This window comes from Carettochelys insculpta, chromosome 10 (assembly GCF_033958435.1).
Source record: "Carettochelys insculpta isolate YL-2023 chromosome 10, ASM3395843v1, whole genome shotgun sequence".
NCBI lineage: Eukaryota > Metazoa > Chordata > Testudines > Carettochelyidae > Carettochelys > Carettochelys insculpta.
The window spans coordinates 18,856,337-18,881,864 of record NC_134146.1 but is presented as its reverse complement, the minus strand read 5'-3'; the positions used below and the strand labels follow the sequence as shown (position 1 = coordinate 18,881,864).

The window sequence follows — 25,528 nt, the reverse complement described above, 5'->3', positions numbered from 1 at the left end:
CTTGAAGCCAAGATGAGCGGTACAAGCTTCAGTTGGTCTTCACATGGCCATCAGGTGTTAGATCTGTTACACCTGCATTCAGAAACTTGCCAGTTAAGACACACAGAGAGATAAATAAACTTCTTATGTCTTCAACTGCTGCCCTGCTTATTTCTCTAGCTCACTTTACTGCTCTGCTACCAAGGATCTTAGTACCACAAATGCTCTCAAGTTGATAGACATGGAACATGTACAATGACATCTCATACATTACAGTCCTCTCCACTGACTGAGTTATCACCTCAGATGTATTTAACCTAACATTATTAATTGCAGATGTAACTAAGCAGATGAAATGAGAGCATTATTATGCCTCTCTACCACTTGTCAGCTGGAACTATCAACTATTTCAACTATAGATTGCTCAGGTGCTTTTCTTTGGCACATAGATTAGCATCTCTCAGGTTATGGACTAGATGCTTGAACAGATGCTTCAGTTCAGGCTTTGGTTGTTCTGTGCCAGGAATCTATGGAACTCCAATGGCCTGAACATCAGAATGTTGGATCAGTCAAATCACATACAGATGGTGTCACAACACTTTCTTTTGAGGCTAAATCCCAAATCTTCTTAATGTTGTGAAGCCACATCACATCAGGGTTATTGCAATGGCATAAGAATAAGGGTCCTTCTGAGCCTGGATAGCGCCAGGAACCCCCTTGTGGTCACTGCTGTAATCTTAAGCAAGAACATGTTTTCTGGAACTCTCTAATTCCTTGGTCCCTTGCTTGAGTGGTCTGCTCAGGTCATTACCTCCCTTTGCTTGTAACAAATCAAGAGGCAGTCAGTGACAGCGTCCTAAAAACAAACTTTGCCATCATGTGCAAGGGATCAATGATTACCGTAAAGTCATCACAAACCCTTTTGCACCATTTTCCTTCATGATAGGAGCAATGGGAGTTACCCATTCACTCCAGTCAACTTTGATTATCGTGATCATACCTTCTAAACATTTCAGCTTCTTGTCAGTTGCATGTCTGATGGCAAGTGGTACTTGCTGAGCCTGAAGAGCTGAGGGTTTTCCCCTCCTGTTGGGATGATGTTGGCTTTGATGACCTTCAGGTGCTCAATGCCCATCTGGAATACTGACATAGCTGTAGATGAGGTAGCACATTGGGGGACTTGAAGAGCCTTGAAGGATTGTCAGTCCGAGCGAATGTTCTTCAGATAACCTCATCCAAACAATACTGGTTCTCCCATGTTTACTATCTGGCGAGTCAGCCGTGACCTTGGCCATTTTACGTTGCATACTGCTAATGGTGGTTTTCTATCCTATGTGCATCTTCAAGAGAAGTCTCATTTACCACAGGTGTCACCCAGATGATGTCTTAGCCTTTATCCTGAACACAAGCTTTTCCTAGGCATTCAGTGCTAAACTTGGCTAAGCTGTCCTCACAGTTGTTTACTTCAGCTTGCAAAACATGCATCTTATGGTATGTTTCTGGTCTCTTCTTGTTATTTGGTGTTTTGGTCTTTATGGACATGTCCATTTTTGCCATTGTGCTGGCGGTCCTCATGCTGGAAATGACAATCAGTTGAATTGTGTACACCTCCCACAATGTTAGAAATTTCCCCTTGATTCCCTTGTCTTTTCTCCTTAGAATGCAATGTAATTTACCCACTGATTGAAGATCATGTGACTCTCAGATGGCAGCCTCCATGGAGTGAACTAACCTTACAGTTCTCTTGAATATGAGGCGGGTTGTTGTCAGGAGATGTATCAGGTAAAGAAATCCAGAAGCCACATCCAAGTTGATCCCTTGGGACAAATTGCAAGTTATCTCTAAAATGGCACTGTTCCGCTAATCTTTGTAGTGCGTCACCGTATATCACAATGGTTTCACCTTCCTGCTAATTACGTTTACAGAATCTAAAGTGGTCAGCTATCTCCAAAGGTGCAAAACACATGTCTAATATTGTCACCAACTCATCAAAAGTCTTGATGTATGTCTTGTTTGGAGATGCCAGCCTGTGAAGTAAGCAGTGTGTCTTGCCACCCATATAGCTCAGCAATGCAGTCACTTTCTTCACATCGCAGAATGGAAAACATTGTTCCACTGTATGTAGGATAGTTCTGTGTTATGCTGTGCTGTCAGATAGGTCCATGCGTTCTTTCTGGAACCCCATGATGTCACAGGCTGCAGAACTATGTTTTCAGCATCATTTGTGAAACACATGCTGCCTCTTTAAATCTTCATGAGGCTGTTGAGGCAGCATGTGCTTCAGAACTGACGCACATGCCTTTTCTAGCTGTAGGGATATTGAGTGCTCCCTTCTTCTCTTAGTAAAGCCTGCTGCTGGGGAAACAAATACCACACCGGGCCTATGTTGTCTCCCTTCAACCTATCTGCATGGCCATGCTCGTTTATGGGCTCCTGGTGCTGGGGGGACAATTAAAACAGCAGCTACCTCTTCATTACCAATGTTAGATCTGTTATATCTGCACCCAGGAACTTGCCAGTTAAGACACATAGAGCTAAATAACCAGCTTGTTTATTCAGCTGCTTCATTGCTTCTTCCTCTGCCACATTCCACTGCCCCCTGCTAGGGATCTTGTTATATACAAATGCCCTCTACGGGTAAGGCATGGAACATTCAAACACAAGGACCCTCTGGTGAGGATCCTGTTATGGTATAAAAGGCTTGTTTTTTTTAGGAAACATTATTTTTGAAGACTGAAAAGATGTACTGGGTCATCTAGGCCACGCCCCTACCAGTGAGGGTAATTTCTTGCAAATTAACATTTTCTGATATGGAGCTGAACGTAATTTTCAATGTGCCAGATGATGGGTTTTCCAACACTTCTCCAGGGAGATTATTCTACAATCTAACAGATCCCAGTGTCAACTGGATTTCCTTGTTATTAATTTTCAATATTATTAATTCATCATCTGACTATGACTGTAGCTAGAACTCTTTTGTTTCTAAATAATTTATCTCCAGGCTTACAGTGTGCTCTTCAAATTTAAGAAGTCATCTATCATATCTCCTCACTCTGAGCCAAGCTATATATATTTAGCTCTTTCATTACCACAACAAATGGAAAAAAAGAAAGACAGATGAAACAGATCTGATTATATTTCTGCATGAATAAGGTCTTCTTAGCTAAACAGAGGGTCTTTTCATGTGAAAAGCTGCAGATTATTGGCCCATGTAACTACATTTATGAAGTTTTTAAAAAGTCTGTTATTGACTCATAAGACCGCAATGCAGAGTTTGCACTTTATTGTATAAATATATATGTAGGAGTCTTTATAAAATGCAGATTATTGACCCAATCCTGGAAATGTTTAGCTGTAGAGTTTTAAAACCCAAATTATTTGACATGATTGTTTAACTATTAATAAATTTAAAAAAAAATCACTGCAGCAAATATATCCTCAGAGATTTTAAAAGATCTTCTGTGTAAGCAGATAAACTTTGTGATAATTTCAAGTGCTAGATGTTGTGAGTCTGCGTAATAGGTGAAGGGCTTGCAAAACAATTAGTTTTTTTAAATATAAACCTGTGTTTGAGTTATAGGAGGAACATATTATATCTTTTCCAGCACTATAACTTGTATGCCAAGTTTCAGCCCAGAGCAAAAATTTTTATGGCTGAGTTACAAACCTCTGAAAACAGGGATTTATAATGGAAACACTGACACAACTTTAACTATAGTGGCACAAACAGTGCAGCTATAATATACACTAGAAATAGACAACAAGATTAGAGATGACATTTAGGACATGAGGCCTTCTTCAGGCAGTGGGAAAAATAACTGTGTTCTATTTTTTTTCCCACAGCCTGAAAAAGGCCTCCTGGCCGAAGTGTCACCTCTAATCTTGTTTTCCATTTTTATCCTGTATTTAATTAACCCTTTTGTTTGTTATTGACTGCAGGCTTTATAATTTTAGGTACAGACTTAGGGCCAAATTATGGTTTCCCAAGCTACGGTTCATCTGAGTTGGTGGGAGAACATCCAAGAAGAACCCTCGTCATCATAGCAGTTCTGTGCATTAACAAGCCACAATGGTGCAGAACCAGCAGTCCCTGAGTACTGACACCACCGGCACAGATGCTGCCTTGGGCAGGCCTGTGGCGTGCCCTGAGGGTGAAGCTAGAGGGTTGTGTGCAGCAAGGCCAACAGTCTCACTGGGTCCCTGGACAAGGTGAGAAGCTGCTCTGGCCCCTGTTAGTGGAAGGGATGGGGCTGGGGGAAGCCAGCCCTCAACGCCACCCAGATCATGGTGCTCCCCCACCCCAGCCATCAGCTGTGATTGGTGATTGAAAAAGCTGAACATTCATTGAAAGACACAGCTTAAAGCCTGAGTCCTACGGCTACTGTAGATCAAAACTGTATTGTGATATGGATCAGCCCTGTCTAAAGTTAAAAGAGATCTTTGTCACTGATGTAATATGCAGTGAATATTCAGGGAAGAAGTTCATCCTCAAGATTTCCTCAGAAGCTTAGTTTGTTGAGAGTTCAGTGAGTTGAGAATTCCTCCCTGAACTCATAACTCCTCATAACCTCTCTCCAACTCATACTGCCTATCCAATGGCTTATCTGTTGGACCACCCTCTTGCTAGTAAAGGGCAAGCCAATAGGCTGGCCAATAAAAGGAACATGAACTGGTGCATGTGAAGCAACTTTTCTAGAACATCTATTACATTATTTGTATTTATTGAGCACTTACAGTACACACAGAGACTGGAAGCCACAGTCTAAGCCCTAAGATTTAGAAACGGCCAAATTCATTGCTGGTTTGTTTCTGTGACTGTTGCAAACATAAATAACAAGGAGTCCTGTGGCACCAGAGAGACTAACAAATTTATTAGGTCATAAACTTTCTGAACTGGGAATTTGGTCTAGTCAGTGCAGTTCCAGCCCTTTGAAAATCAGTGTAGCTGTTACAGCAGGGATACATTTGGCCTACTCTGTTCCATTTACACAGGTAGATGTAGAGGGATGTTTCATTTGAAGAACAGGTAGTTTTGAGAGCTTGCTGAGCAGAAAGACTGCAAAATCAGCCCCCTGCCATGCCAGCGTGTAGTGACCTTGGCCCCTGGCAGCACCCCCCGTAGGTGGCGTGGGCCAACACAGATCACCCCTCTGTGCCTGGCCGACCCTGGGGCCTTGTCCCCTTTATGGGATGGCTGGAGGCAAGCGAACGGTTTGGGAGCCCAGCCCTCAGTTCAGGTCAGGGCAGCAGACAAACAAACAGGTTTGGGAGCCCAGCCCTCAGTCCAGGGCGGGGCAGCAGGTACGCCGCTATCCACCAAATGGGGTGGCTTTGGAGAGGCGAGGGGTTGCCCTTCTAGGGAGGTAAGGTAGGGGGACGCAGGCCCTCCCACTCCACTGCATCCCACCCGGGGCCCTACTAATCGCTCACGCCCTGAGCTTGGTAGTGGAGATCCAGAGTGCAACACACCCCTATAGGCTCTGGGGGAGCATTCCCCGGGCCACTTCCTACCTCGACCTCCATTGGTGCTGAGTCCCAGCTGGCTGGGTCCGCTGGTTCAGGCTGGTGGTTCTCCTCCAGGTAGATCACCCTAAATAGCTCCGGCCAGTCGGGTGTCTCCACGTCGTTTGGGTAGTCCACCGGTGGCAGGACTGTGGGCTCCAGACAGTTGGAGGCCTCAGCGTTGCGGGCGTCAGGCAGGACTCCAGGACCATGCTCTTCTGGAACCCCAGTGTAACTAGCCACGGGCAGACTCTCCGGTCCTGGTGGTGCCTCAGGGGAAGGGGCCTGCCACCAGAGCGGGGGCCCCAGTAGATCCAGGAAATCAGGGTAGTAGCCCCCCAGCAGGCTTGGCTGTGGCTGCCCAGGCTGGTCTGGGCTGCTTGGAGATCCAGCCTTTAATGGGCCTCGAGCCCCACCCCGGCCCTTCTGGCTGTAGGCGCCTCCTTCTGAGGGGCAGGGCACAGGTCTTCTGGCTCTGGGCCAGCCCACCAGGGTCTCTGAGTGGCCTTCTCTGCCTCTGAGTCGGGGGAGGCCACAGCACCTCACTACACAGCCCCAATGAGATGAGTGAAATGGAGTTGGTTGGAAAGAACCTGCCTTAATTAGGGAATGAGATACAGTTGCCAGACCAATTAGCCGAGGACTATGTAAGACACAGGGAAGAAGGAAGCCAATGGTAGTGGGATGTAGGAGTGTGAGGGAGTGCAGGCAGGGAGTAAGCCCTCTTTTTCTGTGTTCAGAATCAAGGAACCCAGAGCTGTGTACACTCTATGATGAGAAGGCAGTGGGAGCACAAACTTCTAAATAAAAGCATGAGTAATTAGTGAGTCCCAGGGTCTTCAAGTGATTTTGTCTGAGCCTAGCAGAGGCAGGAACCAGGAGGGTCAGGTGTGCTGTGTTACAGTAGTCTATAGCCAAAAACTGCCATCTATTTAATGTTCCTGGGAACATAGTTTGCATTTTTTTTCAGCTTGCAAGCGAATGGCCCAAAGACCACTAAGCTGACTCTAACCAGGATGCTTCTGTTGACAGTCATTCAAAGAAAAAAAAAGTGTTCATCTTATATGCAAAGATAGTCTGTGGCCTTTTGTTTCAGGAGATTAGGTGGTTAATGGTGACTTTAATTTACTTGCTAACAAATCAAGAGAGTATAAGTTACAAAGAGAAAAATAGGAAATGAAATCTCATGGAAAATCTGTAATCGGAATGATCTTATATTTGCAAGTGTTCAGAGATGTTGATATGTCTACTGGCAGGAAATCTAAAGCAGCTTACTTTTGCACAAAAGAAAAATGTGTAGTAGATTTTTCACTATTTGCAAAGTGTGAACGTTCTGTGTTCAGCATGTCTCTTGCTCGTGTTATGAAAATTTAGGGCACTCATCTGAAAAACTGCAGCTATTGACCACTGTTGCTGTAGCAAGTTGGTAACCACAACAATATTTGTTAATATGAAATTGCTGGGAAACAAAATGTTCTCTCATTTGCATTCTTGTTCAAATAGTACTGTGAGTGTGGAATGTGCATGGGTATACACAAATCCATGCTGGACGGGCAATATTCTCCAGTTTAGTACTTAATTGCTTGTATCACTGCACAAGCATGATAAGTAATAAATTATGCCAGGGGACACGCTGACCATGTCTGACACTCATGTCAGAACATTTTGGTTACATTAACTGGCATGTTTTATCTGCGACAGTTGCTGATAACATTGCTTGCTTACTTAAAGTGGATTCTAGGTTTGCCCTGAAAACAAGAAAGTTGTTTTGAGTAAAGGAGGGGAATGGAACTCATGTCTAGCTACACCCACATACTGCAATGGCTTGACAACCAGATTAGTTAAACAGGTACATCTTTAGACCTGGCTTATATTGATTTAGTTTATTCCTGTTAATGTGTACGAATATCAGTGGGATTTAAACCAGTATAAGAGTGTTCACCCACAAAGCTGGACTGGTCTGAGGAAAATGGAATAATTTCCATACTTTAATTATCTTGGTACAGCTCTGAAAGTAAGGCCAGGTAGGCTTTGAGGGAACTATCTTTTCCACTGCTTACAACAGCTCTGATTTTTTAATTAACCTGTCTTGAAAAGTACTGGGGCAGAACCTCCACTGGTGCAAATGGGCATAATGTCATTAAAGGCAATGGAGAGTATTTGATTTATACCTTGAGCACCTTGCCCACTGCTTTTAGTCCACATGGACACTATTTCTTTCTTAGATGAGGCATTCAGAAGCCTTCTTTGGGACTTACTTAATCATTTCCTTCTCAAAGCTTCTTCTGCCATTCTCGTGGAGTCACTAATCTGGTTCCATGTTCATGATCTGTAGGCAAAAATTGGAGGGAATTGCTCCCATATTTACTGGCAGGAAGGACAAATATTCTGCTATTACAAACAACTTCTATATGTGCTGGGCGGCAGTCTAGACACAGCCCTGGATTGTGCATGCTGCTTATCTAAGGTGGACAGCACTGATTTATTGAGCTGTGAGGGAAGACTGAAAGAACTGGGCTTGTTTAGCTTAGAAAGGAGAAGACTGAGAGGGAACATGATAGCAGCTTTCAAGTACTTAAAAGAGGGTTACAATAAGGATGGAGAAAAATTGTTCTCCTTGGCCTCTGAGGCTAGGATAAGAAGCAATGGGCTTAAAGTGCAGCAAGGGAAGTTTAGGTTGAACATTAGGAAAAACTTCCTAACTGTCTGGGTGGTTAAACACTGGAGTAAGTTGCCTAGGGAGGTTGTGGAAGGTCCATCACTGGAGATATTTAAGATCAGGTCAGATAGACATCTATCAGAGATGGTCTAAATGGTGCTTGGTCCTGCCATGATGGCAGGGGACTGGGCTCAATGACCTCTGTAGGTCCCTTCCAGTTCTAGTGTTCTATGATTCTATGAAAAGTTGCAGGGCAGTACTAGCCTTAGCCTCTCATGATAGGACAAGAAGCAATAGGCTTAAATTGCACCAAGGGAGGCTTAGGTTGCATATTAGGAAACTTTTCCCAACTGTCAAGGTAGTTAAGTATGGAGTAATTTGCCTAGGGTGGTTGTAGAATCCCCATCATTGGAGATATTTAAAAACAGGTTGGATAAGTATCTGACAGAGATGACATAGATGGGTGGTTGGTCCTACCATGACGGCAGAGGACTGCACTTGATGAACTCTTGAGGTCCCTTCAGTTCTAGTATTCTGTGATTCTATATTCCTCTGTCAGTGTCACAGCCACAATATTACTGAGCATCGTACTGTTGCACTAGTGTAAGTGGGAGGAGGATTAAGCCCACAGCTCAGAAGAGTAATTAGAGAGTTTGCCACTGATCGAGGGTGCAGAATGAAAGGCAAGGCAAGAGAGCAGTCTGATCCTTTCGAAGGGACCATCAGAACAGAAATGGGTTTCTGAAAAAGCAACTGAAAAATGGACTATTGGATCAAATTTATTTGTTCTTAAATCCCAATCAGGGTAAAAAGTGCAGCACAGAATACTGAAAAATGCAAGGGATAAATATAATTTGGAATCCAGGAGGGTCCAATTGGGCATACTTTCTAATTACAACTGCAGAAAGATCATTGCCTTAGTATGCATCTTTCTTTATTAATAGAGTTAATAGAAACAGGGCCACATTTTCAGAAACACTGACCATTTAGAATTGCAGTGGAAGCCAGGTGGAAGTGTGGGTGCCATATAAATAGAGAGTAAGGGGAAAATCCCTATCCCATCAGAGTCCATGACACAGAGCTCTATGACATAGCTGGGTCCTGCTGCCAAAGCATGCTTGTACACATCTTGAGGGAGAAATCTCGCCTCAGGGCTGGAAATGCTCAGACAGATCCTGTTGCCTGATCTTCGCCTGCTACTCAGCCTTGGGCTCTGAATGCACATGCAGAGTGCTCTCAGCCTGTCCACCTCAGAGTTCGTGTAGCTTAATGACAACTAGACTTGCAGAATTTTGTGCTCCCCAAATGGAACAATCACCTGCTGGGCTAGGGGGGAGGGAGAAAAATGGAAGAACGTAAGTCCAGCCAACTCTCCATACTTTGTGACCTATATACATACACATACTTTGTGACCGATCTTGACCCCCATTTTGCCCCAGGGATTACTACAGCCTTTGTGTTGTGAAAGAGCCTCCAAGTATTCATGGAGCAAAGCTGAGAGCCTGTGGGCCAGCAAAAACTGGGCATGCTCCCCTTGTCTCTCAGGGCAGGTGAGCCACCTCCAAAGTCCTCCAGTGACCTCCACAGAGTCCATGTGCTTTCTGTTGGCACACGGTGTGGCCCAAGATGATTCTGAACGTGCTGCACAGTAATACAGGACATCCAGGCACTGCCTCCTGCACGACTGAAGAGAATATCAGGAAATTAAATGTGTGCAAAGAATGAGGGAATTAAGCAAACATTGCCAGTTCTGTGTGTGCTCTGATTTCAAATTCCCATGACGCTGACGGTCATTGGTGGGAAATGCCTGCTGCCTCTCTTGTGAAACAGAGGCAACCCAAAACTGGAAGCTTCTGCAAATTCTCTAGGTCAGACTTATCTGAGTAGAGCAAAACTTCGTGGCTGTCTCTCTCCCGCAGAAAGCCAATGTTGTTATTTCCTGAATATAGGGTGACCATCTGTCCCATATCAAGCAGGACGGTCCCATATTTGGGATGCCAAAAAGGCATCCCTACTTATTTCAAAAGGGATTAATTGTCCCATATTTGGGCCCTCCCCACACTGACCTTTTCCTCCAGCAGCTGCACAGGCACAGCTGCTGGCTGGAGAGCAGTAGGTCACTTCCCCAAGCCTCAAGGAAGCAGGGGGAGTGTGGATGGCTGCTGCATCCCTACTGCTTCCCCAGGATCCTGGAGAGGGCCAGCATCTGCCACTTCCTCAGGGCTCAGGAAGTGCTGGGGGCTGCCGCTTCTCCAGGCCTCCCAGGGAGTGCTGGGGGTTGCTGCTTCCCCTTGCTCCAGAGGAGGGCTGCTGGCTGTTGCCTTGTTCCTGGCTCCCTGGGGCTTGGTGGAGCTGGGATGAGCCGTCTCTCCCTGCATATCTCCCTGTCACATATTTGGGGCAGGGAGATATGGTCGTCCTACTGAATGGGCTCGTTCCTTCTGGAGAAGAGCAATAACTGGGCCTCCAGCCTTATAACTCACCATGCATATCCACATACAGTTATTGCACTAAAGCTACAGGCCCTTCTGTTGATTATTTCTTTTATGTAATATACTGGGAAGAGTGTTTATTGTGTCACAAAGTACGGAGATTTATCACCATAGGTTTCAGTGGAGGTTCTTGGCAGCCTAGCCTTTGTTTTATTTTTCAAAATTTTTGGCTGTGGTGATTGTGAAGGGGCAGATTGTGACAGATTGTGCTAGCTTTAGCAGACAGACACCTTCTGTTGTAAGGTCAGTAATTGTGAGTAGTCAGCAGTATGACAGGACTGGATTCACAGTATCACCTCTGTGGATTGCTGTTAGTCTTTCTTATCTCGGCTGCTGCACTTAGGGATATGGATTTCAGTTAGTGGAAAAAAAAATCATTTTCCACAGTAAGCAATTTTTAAAAATTGTCACCTAAAAACTCCAGATCATGATTTTGAAATAACTGTGATCAGAGCTATGAGTGTTGAGTAGCTCAGTGGTTAGAGTTGCGGTCTTGTAAACCTGGGGTTTTGAGCCCAGCCCTTGAGGGCAAGTATCAGAGGGGTAGTTGTGTTAGTCTGTATCTGTAAAAACAATGAGAAGCCCCATGGCACCTTATAGACTAGCAGACTTCTTTGTCTATATTATTTCTTAAGCCTTGAGGGGCCCTGTCAAGGTTCTGGGGCAGATTAGATTTTAAAAAAATGCATCGGGGTAGTGATGGGTCCTGCTGCGAGTGCAGGGGACTGAATTTGATGACCTCTGGAGGTCCCTTCCAGTTCTATGAGATACGTTTATATATATCTTTGCCTAGTGAAATTGATTTATTGTTGTTATATAAATAATAGGCTATATTACCTAAATAAAGTTATGTTTATATATGGAAGTGTCAAATACTGCAGTCCAGTCTCAGGCAAAACTCCCATTAGACTTTTATATGGGTCACTACAAATCAATGATATCAGCTACAGTTCAGTTTAATTGAGACTATTTTTCATAATATTTTACTCTATAGAGACAGCTTAGCAGTTTGTTAATAAGGAAAGAAGTATTTCTACAATAAGAATGGACCCTATGTTAGAGAAATCTTTGAGGCTACAGGGCTGCATCTCATCATGTGTTTTAAAACAAAAGGCAGATAGTTAGAATTATCTTCAGACTACGGGTCAAACTTGTGGAGTTGGATGAATGGCCTGGACTGGCATATCTGTGCTGTAACAAGTTGTCATGCAGTAAGACAGTTTCAGTGTTAACATGCCAGCAGGAATTTGCACAAGGGATGCTGTGGTCCTGGTGATGGAGAGCGGTGGATGAAATCAAAGTATTGGGGAAACTGCTATCAAATATTTCTCCTAAACAGGCAGAGGATTTGCATGTTTTTTAGCTATAGCTGGCATTATCTGTTGGTGTTGCATTCTCCCTTACTGAAGAATAACCATATCAAGGAATAAAATATAAGCGACACAACTGATTATTCTCAGGACTTGATCGTCTAAACCCTTATCACAGAGAATTACTGAATTGACTTAAAAGGGGATATGCCTATGAATAAAGGTTTTCAGAGGACTAAAGGTTGCAGCAAAATACTGATTCTGTTGTTACTGAAATATTCTATAAAAATACAGCTTTGTTGCCTTTTTGAAGAATTCATATGTACTGTCTTTAAAATGAAATAGCCTGCACTAAGTGTACAGCCAGACATGCTATTGATAATTGTTGGGATCGATTCTGTTGACGGAGGATTTAAAATGAATAGGATATAAATATTGTTCAAATAGCTTTCAGAATGAAAAAGGCCTGATTCTGATCTCATTGACATGTAGAACCTGTCCTGAGACCCACAAGTGCATAGACCCCTGCACCTGTCTGAATTCCCTTCTATTCTAAGCTCATAATCAGGTTTACCATTTTCCTTTCATCTACTCCAGATTAGTTTGTCTGTTACAGGGAAAAATCTCTCATAACTTCCTGAATTGTCAGGCACACGGACAGGGGAAGGTGAGGGCAGCAAATGCAGAAGATCCTGGTATTTCAAAGTAGCAGTGGCAGCAGGGAGCTCCAGGCTCCTTTGAAATGCCATGGGAGCTCCAGGCAGCACTAAAGGTTGAGTGTCCTTGGCCCCACCCCTTCTGTGCAAGGCTCCGCCTCTGCTAGGGCCATGGAGCTGGACCATACCTTGCCCCAGGGCCTGTGGTAGCTGTCGGCCACACTGTGAACTGTTCAATGTTTTTTATGTAAATCAGTGTCCTGGATGGTGTTTCTGTGGCAGGTAAGCCTGTCTTTTCTGTTTGAGAGCAAAAGATCATATAGTTAATCCAATTTCCCTAACCAAACATGTTTCCCTTATGAAATATTCTTTTTAGCCTTCACTAACACACAAATGAGAGCACCAACAGAGTTCTCTTCAGATAGAAATCTCACACCCAGTAGAGTCAATTTCTGGTATATAATTTCATTATGCGTTAAATGAAGCCAGACCCTAGATAATTAAATTATAAAATATCACTTCCTTTTGCTGTTTTAATGTTAGTTCAGCATTGTAAATGGACACCTGGAAGATATTTTACCTTATCATATATTTCAATAGTTATTGGGTAAAATGTAGTTTTGCAATTAAAATTATCATTATTTTATCTCTTTGCATCAGGTCTCTCTGGTAGTTCCCCATGGCTTTGTTTAGCAGTAATTAATGCTTCTCATCCCACCACACTTTCTTTACTAATTCCAAGATGACTAGATCCCTGATGGGAATTATTATCAGATCCTTCCCACCACTGGTGAATTCAGTAGCTCAAAACTCCTTGATCTCATTCTTTCACCTCCCATTGAACCTTCCTTCAAATCTTTAGCTACATGTTCAACATTCCATCTCTCAATTAAAGTGGCACTCCTCATTGCTATCACATCAGCCAGAAGGGTCAGCAAGGTGGGTTCACTCATTGTAAACTCATCACATATGATTTTTCATAAAATGAAAGGTCTTTCTTCACTCTTACCTAAAATTCATCCCTAAAATGTTTTCAGGATTTCACATAAATCAAACCGTTCCCTTACCAACATTTTTTTCAAAAATTGCACACCTCTGTTGAGGAAAGAAAGCTTCATTTATTAGATGGCTAAAGAGCAGTAGCCTTTATCGATTAAAAAACAAAAACAATTACAAATACACCTAAATGTTTTGCTGCCGTAGCAGAGAAATCAAGACATAAAGCTCTCTCTCAGCAGAGACTTTCTAAATTGGACCTTTGGCTTCGTTACCAATTAGCTCACATCTCTCCTGTGGAAAGGGTAAGGTCCATTCCACTAGAGCACAAGTAACCCCTGTGGCATCTCTGTACGATATATCTTTACTAGGTGTAAGTATGGCTTCTCTCTGGAGCTTCTTACACATCTACACAAGACTTTGCACTTTGATCCAGTCTTCTGCTACAGACAGAGCTCCAAGAACAGAAGTATGACAGGCAGCCATCACTTCTGCATCACCGCTACCCCCTTCTGTTTGACTACTGCTTGTTTTATCTTCCATGTGTGGAATACACATAGGGATCGTGGCTTGAAGGAGAAATACAGGTTACCTACCAGTTATTTGAGACAAGTGTTTATCCATATTCCAATACTTATTTCCTTTCCCTTCTGTGGATCATATCGGGATTTGTGGTAGGAGTAGGAACTTGATGAGATGCTCATCCATATCACCCCCTCTGCACTAGAAGAACAACTGCCCATTTGCAGACCAATGGCCATGGCTTTACTAAAACTCTTCAGACTTATACACATGCACATCCATGTGTGGAATGTGGACAGGGATAATATATCTTGAAGCACCTCCTGCTACAGATAAGTAAATTCCAGGTCTGAGTGTTGGCTTTTTTAACAGAAAACATTCTACCTGCAATGATTCTATCCCCTCTTTGAAGCAGAAAGCAGCAATGCGATGACTTGAATTTTGCTCCCTTTGCTGCTATTTAAGCATCTCTCCAGCTATTTTCTTTAGCAGTGGGAAAATATTTCTGCATTAAATAGTTTCTGTGGGTATTGTACTGATTCTGCAGGCACAAGTAAGAGTGCTACAGAGAAAAATAAACCGATTTCATAAATAACAGACCAAGCCCAGGCTTCACTTGAGAAGCAACATCAAGAGATAGTCCACAGTTAACAGTCTATTTGTTTTATATTTTCTCACAAGCAGTTTTGCCTTCAGTATAATGGAGAATGTAGCACTTAACCTTGCCTCAAAAAGCCAGTCCATGTCAGTTGTTTGGTGTCAATTTTCTCAAACTCTGGATGAGTCTTCCTATGAGTTTGTGGAGAACTTTATGCATTTATTCACTCTTTCTATTTGTAGAGCCACTTATGGACTGTACAAAGTCTGAAAACCAACAAAAACGCCCAACACAGTACATATCTATACAATAATGATGCTTAAACATCTCACGCAGGAATATCTAACTCTCATACTTATCTCTGAAGCTGCAGTTACCTTTCTCACTAACTAATGCCTTACTCTAGACCAGGGGTCAGCAACCTCCACACGGGTGCCAACAATGGCACACAAGCCAATTTTCATCAGCATGCAAGGCAGAAGCTTAGCCCGTCTTTCGTCTCCTATGCAGCCGGGAGCTTGCTCAAAGCCATGTTGCCTGTGGATTAACAAGAGACCAGCTCGTGCTACCAACCACCAGCTCACAATCTTGCTTCTCTCTCACTTCTTGCACATCTTTGCCTTCCTTGATGTGTGTGCCATGTGGCTCTCGTGTTTACTCTCCCTTGATATCACTAAACTCTGTGATCACCCTTGCCATCTCCGATTTCAGTGTTTTACAGTTCTTCCTGCTTTCATTGCATTCATCCTGTGTACTGTGTACATCCATGAGTGTGCAGATTTAGAGCAGTGCTCAGCACCCTTCATCACCTCGTGGCACACGTCAGCATTTGTTATGATTTCATGGCTTGTCCAATATGTATAACCCAATTCACCTCCCCTGCCCCAGAGTCAGGTACCTCCATCCCCCTCACAACCCTTCTGCTCTAACTTGATGCCGGTGACTCACCAGAGCCGCTGCCCCAGAGCCGCTGCTGCTGCCCCAGAGCCGCTACCACCACTGCCGCTGCTACCACCACATGCTTCTCCCATCAAGCAGTGGGGCACATGCGCAGAGTGGCAGATGGCTCTTCCGGTATGCAGCTCTGAGGAGGAGCCACATTTAATGGCCCAAAGAGCCACATGCACAGGTTGGCCACCTCTGATTTATTCAATTCATTTAAAATATTTTTCTCAACATTTTACAGCACGCTAAATGCTCCTTTGTGGCACACCAATTCAGGAGCACTGGTTTAGAGAAGCTCACCATAGTATTTGCTCTTCTGACCTTGTCTCCAATGAGTACTTCCTTTCTGACCTCTCCGTCTCCTCCATCATCACCTGATTTTGCTGTAACACTGTTCACCCTCCCTCCAACAGCCATTGTATCAGACAATCCTTTCAGTGACTTCTCATCTCCCAAATTTCTCTGTGGCTGTCTACTCCCACCTAACTCTCTCCACACAAACCTTCACTGACTCCATGATTTCCCCCTATGCAGCTACCTTCTCCAACACCATGGACTCTCTTGTTCTATTGCTTACTCTGTGTAGGCCAGCAACCCACATTGTGTGGCTAAAAGGAATGCAGTGAAAACAAGGCTGCTAAATGACGTATGTGTGTACATTGATTTCCAACCCCCATACTGTGGGCATATGAGATTCATCCTATCAGTGCATGGAAAGTAGCAGATCCAAAGGAATATTGCAATGATCTTGCCTGTCGGGTGCCATAGAATTTGAAGATAGGCTTTTTCTAACCACAAACTACCTCCTTCTTATTAGACAACACAGTAGTCCTATGTGAAAGACTTGGGACTTAAGCACAGAATTGTGGAAAAAAATTGTTTTACACATTTTAATAGCACAGTCTGTATTCCTTATTTAGGCAAAATTAACATTGAAGTCAATAGGGGTTTTGAGCCATGAGGGCATTATATTTGCTAATTGAATACATATGCAAATTAAATTGTTTGATGAATGTCTTTGTTTAAATTTTGATTTAAATCTCAAAAACCTCATATTAAATATCACTAAAGAGCACGCTTGAAAACATTTAATAGTGTAATCATAATATTAATAATTTGGACCAAACTAAAGACAAGTGTTACTTGAATAATCCTTAAAACATCATGAAATCTGTAGGGATGTCAAGTCCAAATCTGGAAAGCATTTATGAAAATGACAGAAAATATTTTGGAAAAATTATCAGTATCTTCCCTTCCTTTTTGGATTCTGATGGCCTATATTTTTAATCAAATAACTAGAGCCAACAAAAACATGAAGAGAAATAAAGGAGCAAAGTTTATTTTAAAGTTATCCCCCTGGAAGTGTCAAAAGCTTTGTACTCAGTTTTACTCACACAGAAAACTACATTCAATTCGCCAAGAGACTGAGTTTTAAAAAAATGTGGGTCTGGCTTAAATCCACAAAAGAAGGAAACTTCAAAGGATCAAGCCTCCAATATTTGGCCACAATCTGACACAGTTGGGTAGAATTTAGGATGGCATCCCGTTGTGGCTAGACACTGGGAAAGAGGCTTGATCTTTGACCCTGAATTTTCTTCTTTTGAAGACTGAACCTTAACAAACTTTGAATGCCGTAAGAGGAATTAACCTTGGTATTACAATCGTTGATCTGGTTTTCCATTTTTTAAAGGTCTATTTTTATGATCAAGGTAACAAAAATAATTTGCTGTTTACTTGTGGCTTATGCAATAAGACAAGAAGACTCATTATTCTTTTCTAAGGACTTGCTCTGTGATGCTCACCTCAGCAAAATCTTTATAAGCTGTTCTTTTCCACTGGCTGACCTGAAAATGTGATCATAAAGCCCAGTGACATATACTGACTTCAATGGTGATGGATAAAGACATTCTGGACAAGAAGTTAAAACACACTTATAGCAACTCTTTGCAGAACTGGTTAAAATGTTTCCATCAAAACTGTTCTTCAGAGGCAAAATTGGGTTTTCAGCTAATAAAATAAAAAAGCACCTGCTTTTCATCAAAAAATTGAATATCTGAACAGTTTGATTTGGATAGGCCACTGCAGCATCTCATGGCACTTGTAATGTGGGGGTCTGAAATCCCCATTTTTTTCTCTGTGATCTGGACTCACTATGGTATTATACCTCTGAAGACATACCCTGGCCATAGTGGCTGTGTCTACACTTGCATTCCTCTTTCAAAAGAGGCATGCCAATGAGGGGAACTGAAAATGCAGATGAGGTGCAGCTTTACATATATGGCACCTCATTTGCATATTCTTCTTTTGAAAGAGCTTCCCATAAAAAAGAGAAGAAGGGTTCTTTCGAAGATGGAGTTTACTTTCAAAAGAGCTGCGTCTACACTGCTTTTCTTCTTTCAAAGGAGAATATGCAAATAAGACACCAGATATGTAAATATACACATCATTTGCATTTTTGATTTCCCTCATTTGCATGCCTCTTTCGAAAGAGGAATGCAAGTGTAGACACAGCCAGTTACTCTAATGCTGCACCACTGAATCTCAGCAGGTAGGGAGACCATGGCATTCATGCGATATATAGTGTAGCCAGACAGCCTAGCCTATGCAGTAGAATGTGGGGCATGAGGCACCTGAACTCCAACTCCTTTGAAGTGCTGCAGGGACGTTTCTCAGTAGAAATTTTCACCTGAAATGACGTGAGGTTTTCCGTTTCTCATTGTAAAGCTGAAATTTTCCCTAGAAAAACATTCTGACCTGCCCTAGCATCATTCTAGACATAATGGACCTGCCCCTGCTCCATTTGGATTCAAAGATAGGGGTTTGGGCTCTAGGGCCCAGATCCTTAAAGCTGTGTAAGGTTTGATTTCAATGAGGGTCACGAGTCTGAACACTTTGAGGGGCCTAGGCCTAAATTACTTTAAAAGCAGTTTTAAATAATGGAAAGAGTGCTTTATGAAGAATTAACCCAGTCCAACTAAATATGTTTCATTAATAATGCTATTATTGAAAAGGATGAAAACTTGAATACCAAAAATGAATAGGGAATACACTTTGAGATTCTCATAGCACAAGAAAACTTGGTGAATTGTTGTGGATTTAAAATTATAAAATTTCAAATACAACATGATCTTTTTATTGATGATCCTTAATGGGCTACAAAGGAACATATTAGAGGTAAAAGTGGGAGATGTATCATGAAAAATGCTAATTTGAAGCATGCAATAAAACTATAAAGCTACTAACGTATTGGTGCAAGTGATGTTAAGACAATTAAAATTTTCCTCTGGATCCAAGAATGGTACATTTGGGTATCCCTTGAAGGAGGATTCTAATTCTTCTCGCAAATAAAAATTTCATCATATTCTTTTTTTCTTATGCAACGTTGTGTATCAGATGGTACTAGAAATCAGAGAAAGTCCCAGTGGTAGATGGATGAATTTCAGAAGTTTCATGATGTACTAGTGAAGAAATGGTTCATAGACTGAGAAATAATGAGTCTTTTACACAACTGTGAATTCTTGGCAAGATGCAAAAGCATAAGAGAGTCTATTCATTTCATTCAATCCCCGGTGTTCGTTGAATCAAAATCCTGTTGGACATAATAGGAAGCTTCATGATTCTCCTTGTATACCCAGGAGTTTCAATAAAAGGATTCAAAAAAGTCTTTTGCATCAAGGGTCTAATTCTGTTGCCTTAGTCAGGTGGCCCATTAGACTTATTATACTAAATACAAATGGGACTCACGTGACCAAGAAGTGTAGGGTCAGACTGTAAGTACAGATTATTTTCAACTGATCCGGAGTCATTTTCCTGGCTCTTGATTAGAGTTTCATTTATGTCGTAGCATGAAAATGTATTCCCTGAAATTATTTAGTGCAGCAAATTGGAATTGCTGATTACATTGCTCCTCCCACAACCTCTCAGGCTTCATCTGGGCCAGCAGAGGAAGAAACCCTTGGTTCCTGTAAGTGTTAAACCTTCCTTACTTCATGGTAGGCACTCATCCTCCTTCTGGGCTGGAGAAGGTTGGAGCTGTGTGGCTGATGGTTGACTAGAAGTGTGTGGTATGAGCTTGTGGCTCCCGTACACCCAAGTGAGTAGCAATCTGTACCAGGAAGAGAAGTGCCACCCTCTCTTTTCTTGCAAAAGAAACCAGCAGTCATGTAGCACTTTAAAGACTAACAAAAATAATTTATTAGGTGATGAGCTTTCGTGGGACAGACCCACTTTTTCAAATCTATAGCATATCCAATACAGGCTCAGTTATATAGCACAGAGTTCCAAACATTGCAATTTTTTGATTGATTGCTTTTTTTTTTTTTAACCTCTGTGTTATCTAACTGAGTCTGTACTGGATATGCTATAGATTTGAAAAAGTGGCTCCGTTCCACGAAAGCTCATCACCTGATAAATTATTTTTGTTAGTCTTTAAAGTGCTACATGACTGCTGTTTTGTTTTGTTAGAATATAGAGTAACATGGCTACCTCTCTGTTACTCTCTTTTCTTGGTTTAGAACAGAATTGGGTTCTAGGGACTTGCTGTGAGCAGCATGCTAGTTACAGTAAACTTTCATATCCAGCATTCTATTATCCAGAACTCTCAAATAACTGGCATTTGAACCATAAGTATATTCATAGAATCATAGAACAATAGAGCTGGTAAAGACCTAAAGAAGCCATCGAGTCTAGCCCCCTGCTCTGAGCAGGATGAAACCCATCAGATCAGCCCAGCCAGGGCTTTGTCGAGGCAAGACTTAAACACCTCCAGGGATGGAGACTCCACTACTTCCCTGGGTAGACCATTCCAATGCTTCACCACCCTCCTAGTGAAAGAGTTTTTCCTAATGTTCAACCTGGACCTTTCCAACCACAACTTGAGACCATTGTTCCGTGTTCTGCCATCCGTGACCACTGTGAACAGCCTCTCTCCAGCCTCTTTGCAACCTCCCTTTAATAAGTTGAAGGCTGTTATCAAGTACCCCCTCAGTCTTCTCTTCTCCAGACTAAACAGTCCCAATTCCCTCAACCTTTCTTCATAAGTCATATGCTCCAGCCCCCTAATTATTTTGGTCACCCTCCGCTGGACCCTCTCCAATGTATCCACATCCTTCCTATAATTGGGGGCCTAGAACTGGACATAGTACTCCAGATGCGGCCTCACCAAAGCCGAATAAAGAGGAACAATCACTTCTTTGGCTCTACTGGCAACGCTCCTCTTGATGCAACCTAATATGCCATTAGCTTTCTTGGCTACAACGGCACACTGTTGACTCATGTCCAGCTTCTCATCCACTACAACTCCCAGGTCCTTTTCTGCAGAACTACTACCGAACCAGTCAGACCCCAGCCTGTAACAATGCTTAGGATTCTTCTGGCCCAAGTGCAGGACTCTGCACTTGTCCTTATTGAACCTCATCAGATTTCTTGCAGCCCAGTCTTCCAATTTGTCTAAGTCACTCTGGACCCTATCCCTACCCTCCATCGTATCTACCTCTCCCCCTAGCTTAGCGTCATACACAAACTTGCTGAGAGTGCAATCCAACCCCTCATCCAGGTCATTGATAAATATGTTGAACAGAACAGGACCCAGAACTGAACCTTGGGGCACTCCACTAGAAACTGACCACCATCCCGACATCGAGCTGTTGATCACTACCCGCTGGGCCCGACCTTCTAGCCAGCTTTCTATCCATCTTACCGTCCATTTATCCAATCCACATTCCTCTAACTTGCTGACAAGAATATTGTGGGAGACCATATGAAAAGCTTTGCTAAAGTCAAGATAAATCACATCCATTGATTTTCCCCTATCCACAGAGCCAGTTATCTCATTGTAGAAACTAATCAGATTGGTCAGGCATGACTTGCCCTTCATGAATCCATGCTGAGTGTTGCTGATCATTCTCCCTTCCTTCAAGTGCCTCAAAATGACTTCCTTGAGGAGCCCCTCCATGATTTTTCCAGTTTTGCTTTCCATAAGTATGGTATAGTGAAAGTAAATTCAAATACCTACAGCAAATACAGTATAAGTTTACAGTGTACAATACTACTGTTGTTGGTAAATAAAGCACTCTGCATACTTCTTTCTTTGTTTCTTAATAGCTAATCTTGTTTTTCTTTCATGTTATACATTTCTAGGTATCGCGCTCTCTTATCCAGAAAATTTGAATATCCGGCAACCTCCCAGTCCCGGGGCTGTTGGATATGTAAGAGTTTACTGTAATTTTTTGGGTACTGGGAAGGTGTTTTTCCTTGCTGTCAGATTAACCTGGATAAGCATGAGTTTTTTAATCTGTTGCTCAGCAGCCCATGGCTGCGGTGTTTTGGTTAGTTTATAAAAGTCATTTTTGTTGCTACTTGGCAGATGCCTCTGGTTCCTTGATAAACCAGAATCGGCTTCAGATTTGGAAAAGGCCACTCCTAAAGGTGATGGAAAATGAAGCTGGGGCTTCTAAGGTCTGGTATAACCCCCTCCTTTCCACCTGCCTAATCCTAGTACCCAATAAGTTCTGTGGGATCCCAGAAATGGTACTGGGACCAAATTCCTAGGGTCAGGCCTCAGAGCAGCCATCCCCCAGGTGGAATGGATTACAAAGAGATGACTTACACTGGAGGAGTTTTTGTCAAATAGTTCCCAGATGTTTTACACAAAAAAGTTGCATCCTAGTGAAGCTATAGGTCTGGTGCCTTGCTTTTCTTACTGCAAGGGTGTGGGACAAGAGAGATCTGCCAAAATATTACCCGGCGGTAAATGCAGCCATTGTGCAAACTGCCAGAGTTTACTAGCTACAAAATATACAGTTGGGTGTACTATTTGTTTTTGTTTGTTACTGAACCAAAACTTATAGATCCCTGCAATCTCCTGTTGGTTGTGGGACTGAGAGGCTTAACTTTTTTCTTATCTGAGGTGTTCTTTTCAGGGCAGTTTTTGACTGGTTCTTATCTGGGTCACAGGAGGGGTGTGAATGATAGAAACATTCTAGAAAGTAGAGGGAATGTTATATGGTATTACCTCTACTCCCAAACAGCCTGAGAAAGGACAGGACAGTCGCACCCACCATTTCCTGCACTGGCTGATCGAGCAGAACCATGGCAGAGCACATTGCATGCCAAGAAGGACTGAAGTAAGGGGTGCAGTCCCCATTCACCCTGTGCTACACGAGGAGACACCCTTGGACGCTACATTCCAGGAAAGTCAACCTTTTTTTCTTGTCAACCTTGATTACTATCTTTGGTTCTCTGTGCCTTAAATATTGAGCCTGTTCTGGTGTGGCTATGGTCTGAAGAAGTGGGTCTGTCCCACGAAAGCTCATCACCTAATAAATTATTTTGTTAGTCTTTAAAGTGCTACTTTGCTGCTTTTTTGTTTTGATATATTCCAGGAAAGTCACTTGATGTTTGGGAGCTCATGATTCACTTTCAGGGGTTGAGCCTCATGCAAAGATTGGGACTATGGGTTGTAAGATATTTTCAGAAGCACTGTTTTGTTGAGATGTATAGTCAGTTGAGCTGCTTTCACTAAAAATCACCCAACTATACATTGTAGTGAACACAAACCAGAAATAAAGCAGCATACATGTGAGTGTACATCAGGGAGAGAGCTGGGCCACCTATTTTCACATGCCTGTTGTGTGCATTTTCCATAAATATTCAGGTTAATGAATTCACTGTCAGGAAAGTTCATGGGAAGAGCAAATAAGGGAATATTACACAATATTCACGGGAAGTGAATACATGCTTATGTGCTGGGGAAAAGTGATTTTAAGAGCCACTGTGACAGGGTTTTAAACAATCCTGCTTTTTCCTTGTTGGGCTTGTTCAAAGCTTTGCTGACTCTTGAGTGTCGAATAACACCCCTTGTTGGAGCCTGGGGTATTAAAACAACACCATTGTCCAAATGTCAGCTTAAATCTTTTCCCCACTGCACAGTTTTTTCAGCCCCTTGCTGGGTTCAACTGATTCTTCCCTAAATCCCAGATCCTGTTGCCTGGCATTTCCTCAAGCTTCTGACTTTATAGACTTTTAAAAAGCTTCTTCCATTCACTGAAGGTAGCTTCAGCCAGGCCTTTCAGTATGGCTGAAGTGAAGAGCCATTTCCCAAGTCATCTGATACCATGTCCTCACAGCAAAACCATCCTGAAGGTCTCTTTCCTTTTGTGTTTTCTCTTACCCTGGTATCCAGGCTTCAGGCCCCTGCACTCTCTCAGCTCCTTTTGCTCTGAACAAGGGGAGCTCTGTTAGGCCTATGCCCGATTTCTCCAAAATACTCTTGCTTAGATGTTCCCTAGCTCCTGCCACCATCCTCCTCAGTGACCAGGCTTATTGGAAGCCTCACCTCTGGCCTATCATTATATGAAGCCTGGTCACCTGACCTAACCACAGGCCCAAATCCATCACCTGGGACCAGATGAAAAAGGTGGGATTGAGCACAAATCTCTTAAAAAGTTAGGCTATGTCCACACTAGACACAGAAGTCAACTGCCGATATGCCATTTTAGCTATGCCAATTGTGTAGCTAAAATGGATGTATCTATGGTTGACTTCCTTGTCTGTCCACATGGCAGAACATTGACCTTCCTTCAACCTTCCTTACTCCTCGCCTCTCGCAAGGAGTACAGTTGTTGACATTGACCCCTGGGAACGTCATTTCATGCAGATGTGAAATTAAACCTTGGAAGATCGACCCTGAGTGAGTCTATCTTCCACTGTAGTGTGGCTCTATCCTTAGTCTGCCCTGTAACAGGTATACTCAGCAAACAGAAACAATACCTATTGGTCTATGTGTTTATTCAAAACTGGCACCAAAGCTTTAATTTTGGGTATTAATGACTCACTATAACAAGGCAGTCCTTGGGATTTATGGGGCCCTAAGCGGTACTGTTAAACTTGTGCCCCTATGCCCAGTGACAGCATGGGAGAAGGGGCAGGGAATGATGGTTTTTAGAGATGTAATTTTATAATCTTCAGCAACACAACAATGACATAGTTTTTAAACAAATTTTAACTTAAGGTCCTGTAGACCAGGGATGAGGAACCTTCTTTAGGTCAGGGGCCACATACCCATGGACAAATCAGTTGTGAATGACACAAGTGAGAAGCAAAACTCCCCACCTCTTTGATGTGGTCTCTGACTATGGGCTATAAGGTCTGGATGGGAGGGAGGGTGCAGGAGTGGGCTGGGGGTGGGTGATCTGGGCTAGAGGGGGTGCAGGAACAGGCTTGATGTATGGGTTTAGGTGGAAGGAAGGGTACAGGAGGGTTTGGGGTATGGGATCTGGACGGGAGGGGTCAGGTGAGGGTGTGTGGTCTGGAAGGGAGGGGTTAGCATGGGGTGAGGAGTCTGGAAAGGAGGGAGCAGGGTGTGGGTGGGGAGTTTGGGTGGAAAGGGTGTAGAAGTGGGTTGTCAAGTCTGGGCAGGTGGGGGTGGAGGGTTTAGAGTGCGGGGTCTGGGACAGAGGGGTCAGTGTGGGGGAGTGAGGGGTCTGGAAGGGAGGAAGCACAGCAGGATGCAGGTGGTGAGTCGCAGTGGAAGGGGGTGAGATGAGATCTGAATGGGAAGGGGTGCAGGAGCTGTCTGGGAGTGAGGGATCTGGGCAATGGGGTGCACCTTAGCTGTGTAGCACCCCTGGATGCACATGGCTCTGTGCCTCCTCCCCCATGCTGCTACCAGGCACCACCCTTCATTGCTCTGATTGACTGGAATTCTGGCCAATCAGACCAGAGGTATGAGGTCTCTGGGCAGGCTACCAAGATCACTGCTGCTCTCCCTTCCCTTCCCTTCCCTTCCCCCAGCTGGGGGAACAGCAGCAAGTGGCAGCAGAGTCCAGAGGGCCCCCTAGTGCCCCCACCCTCAGCAGAGCCTGTTGTCT

The 25,528-nt window shown here is 43.2% G+C and overlaps 1 long non-coding RNA gene across 1 annotated transcript in view; it reads left to right on the top strand.

The window, feature by feature from the left end:
* Positions 1 to 22,904, top strand: part of LOC142018391 (uncharacterized) — a 30,384-nt gene extending 7,480 nt beyond the window's left edge. Inside the window, exons 2-3 of the long non-coding RNA XR_012646812.1 lie at positions 21,798 to 21,865; positions 22,688 to 22,904. This is a non-coding gene — a long non-coding RNA (uncharacterized LOC142018391). The remainder of the gene's footprint in view (positions 1 to 21,797; positions 21,866 to 22,687) is intronic.
* The last annotated feature ends 2,624 nt before the right edge of the window (positions 22,905 to 25,528 follow it).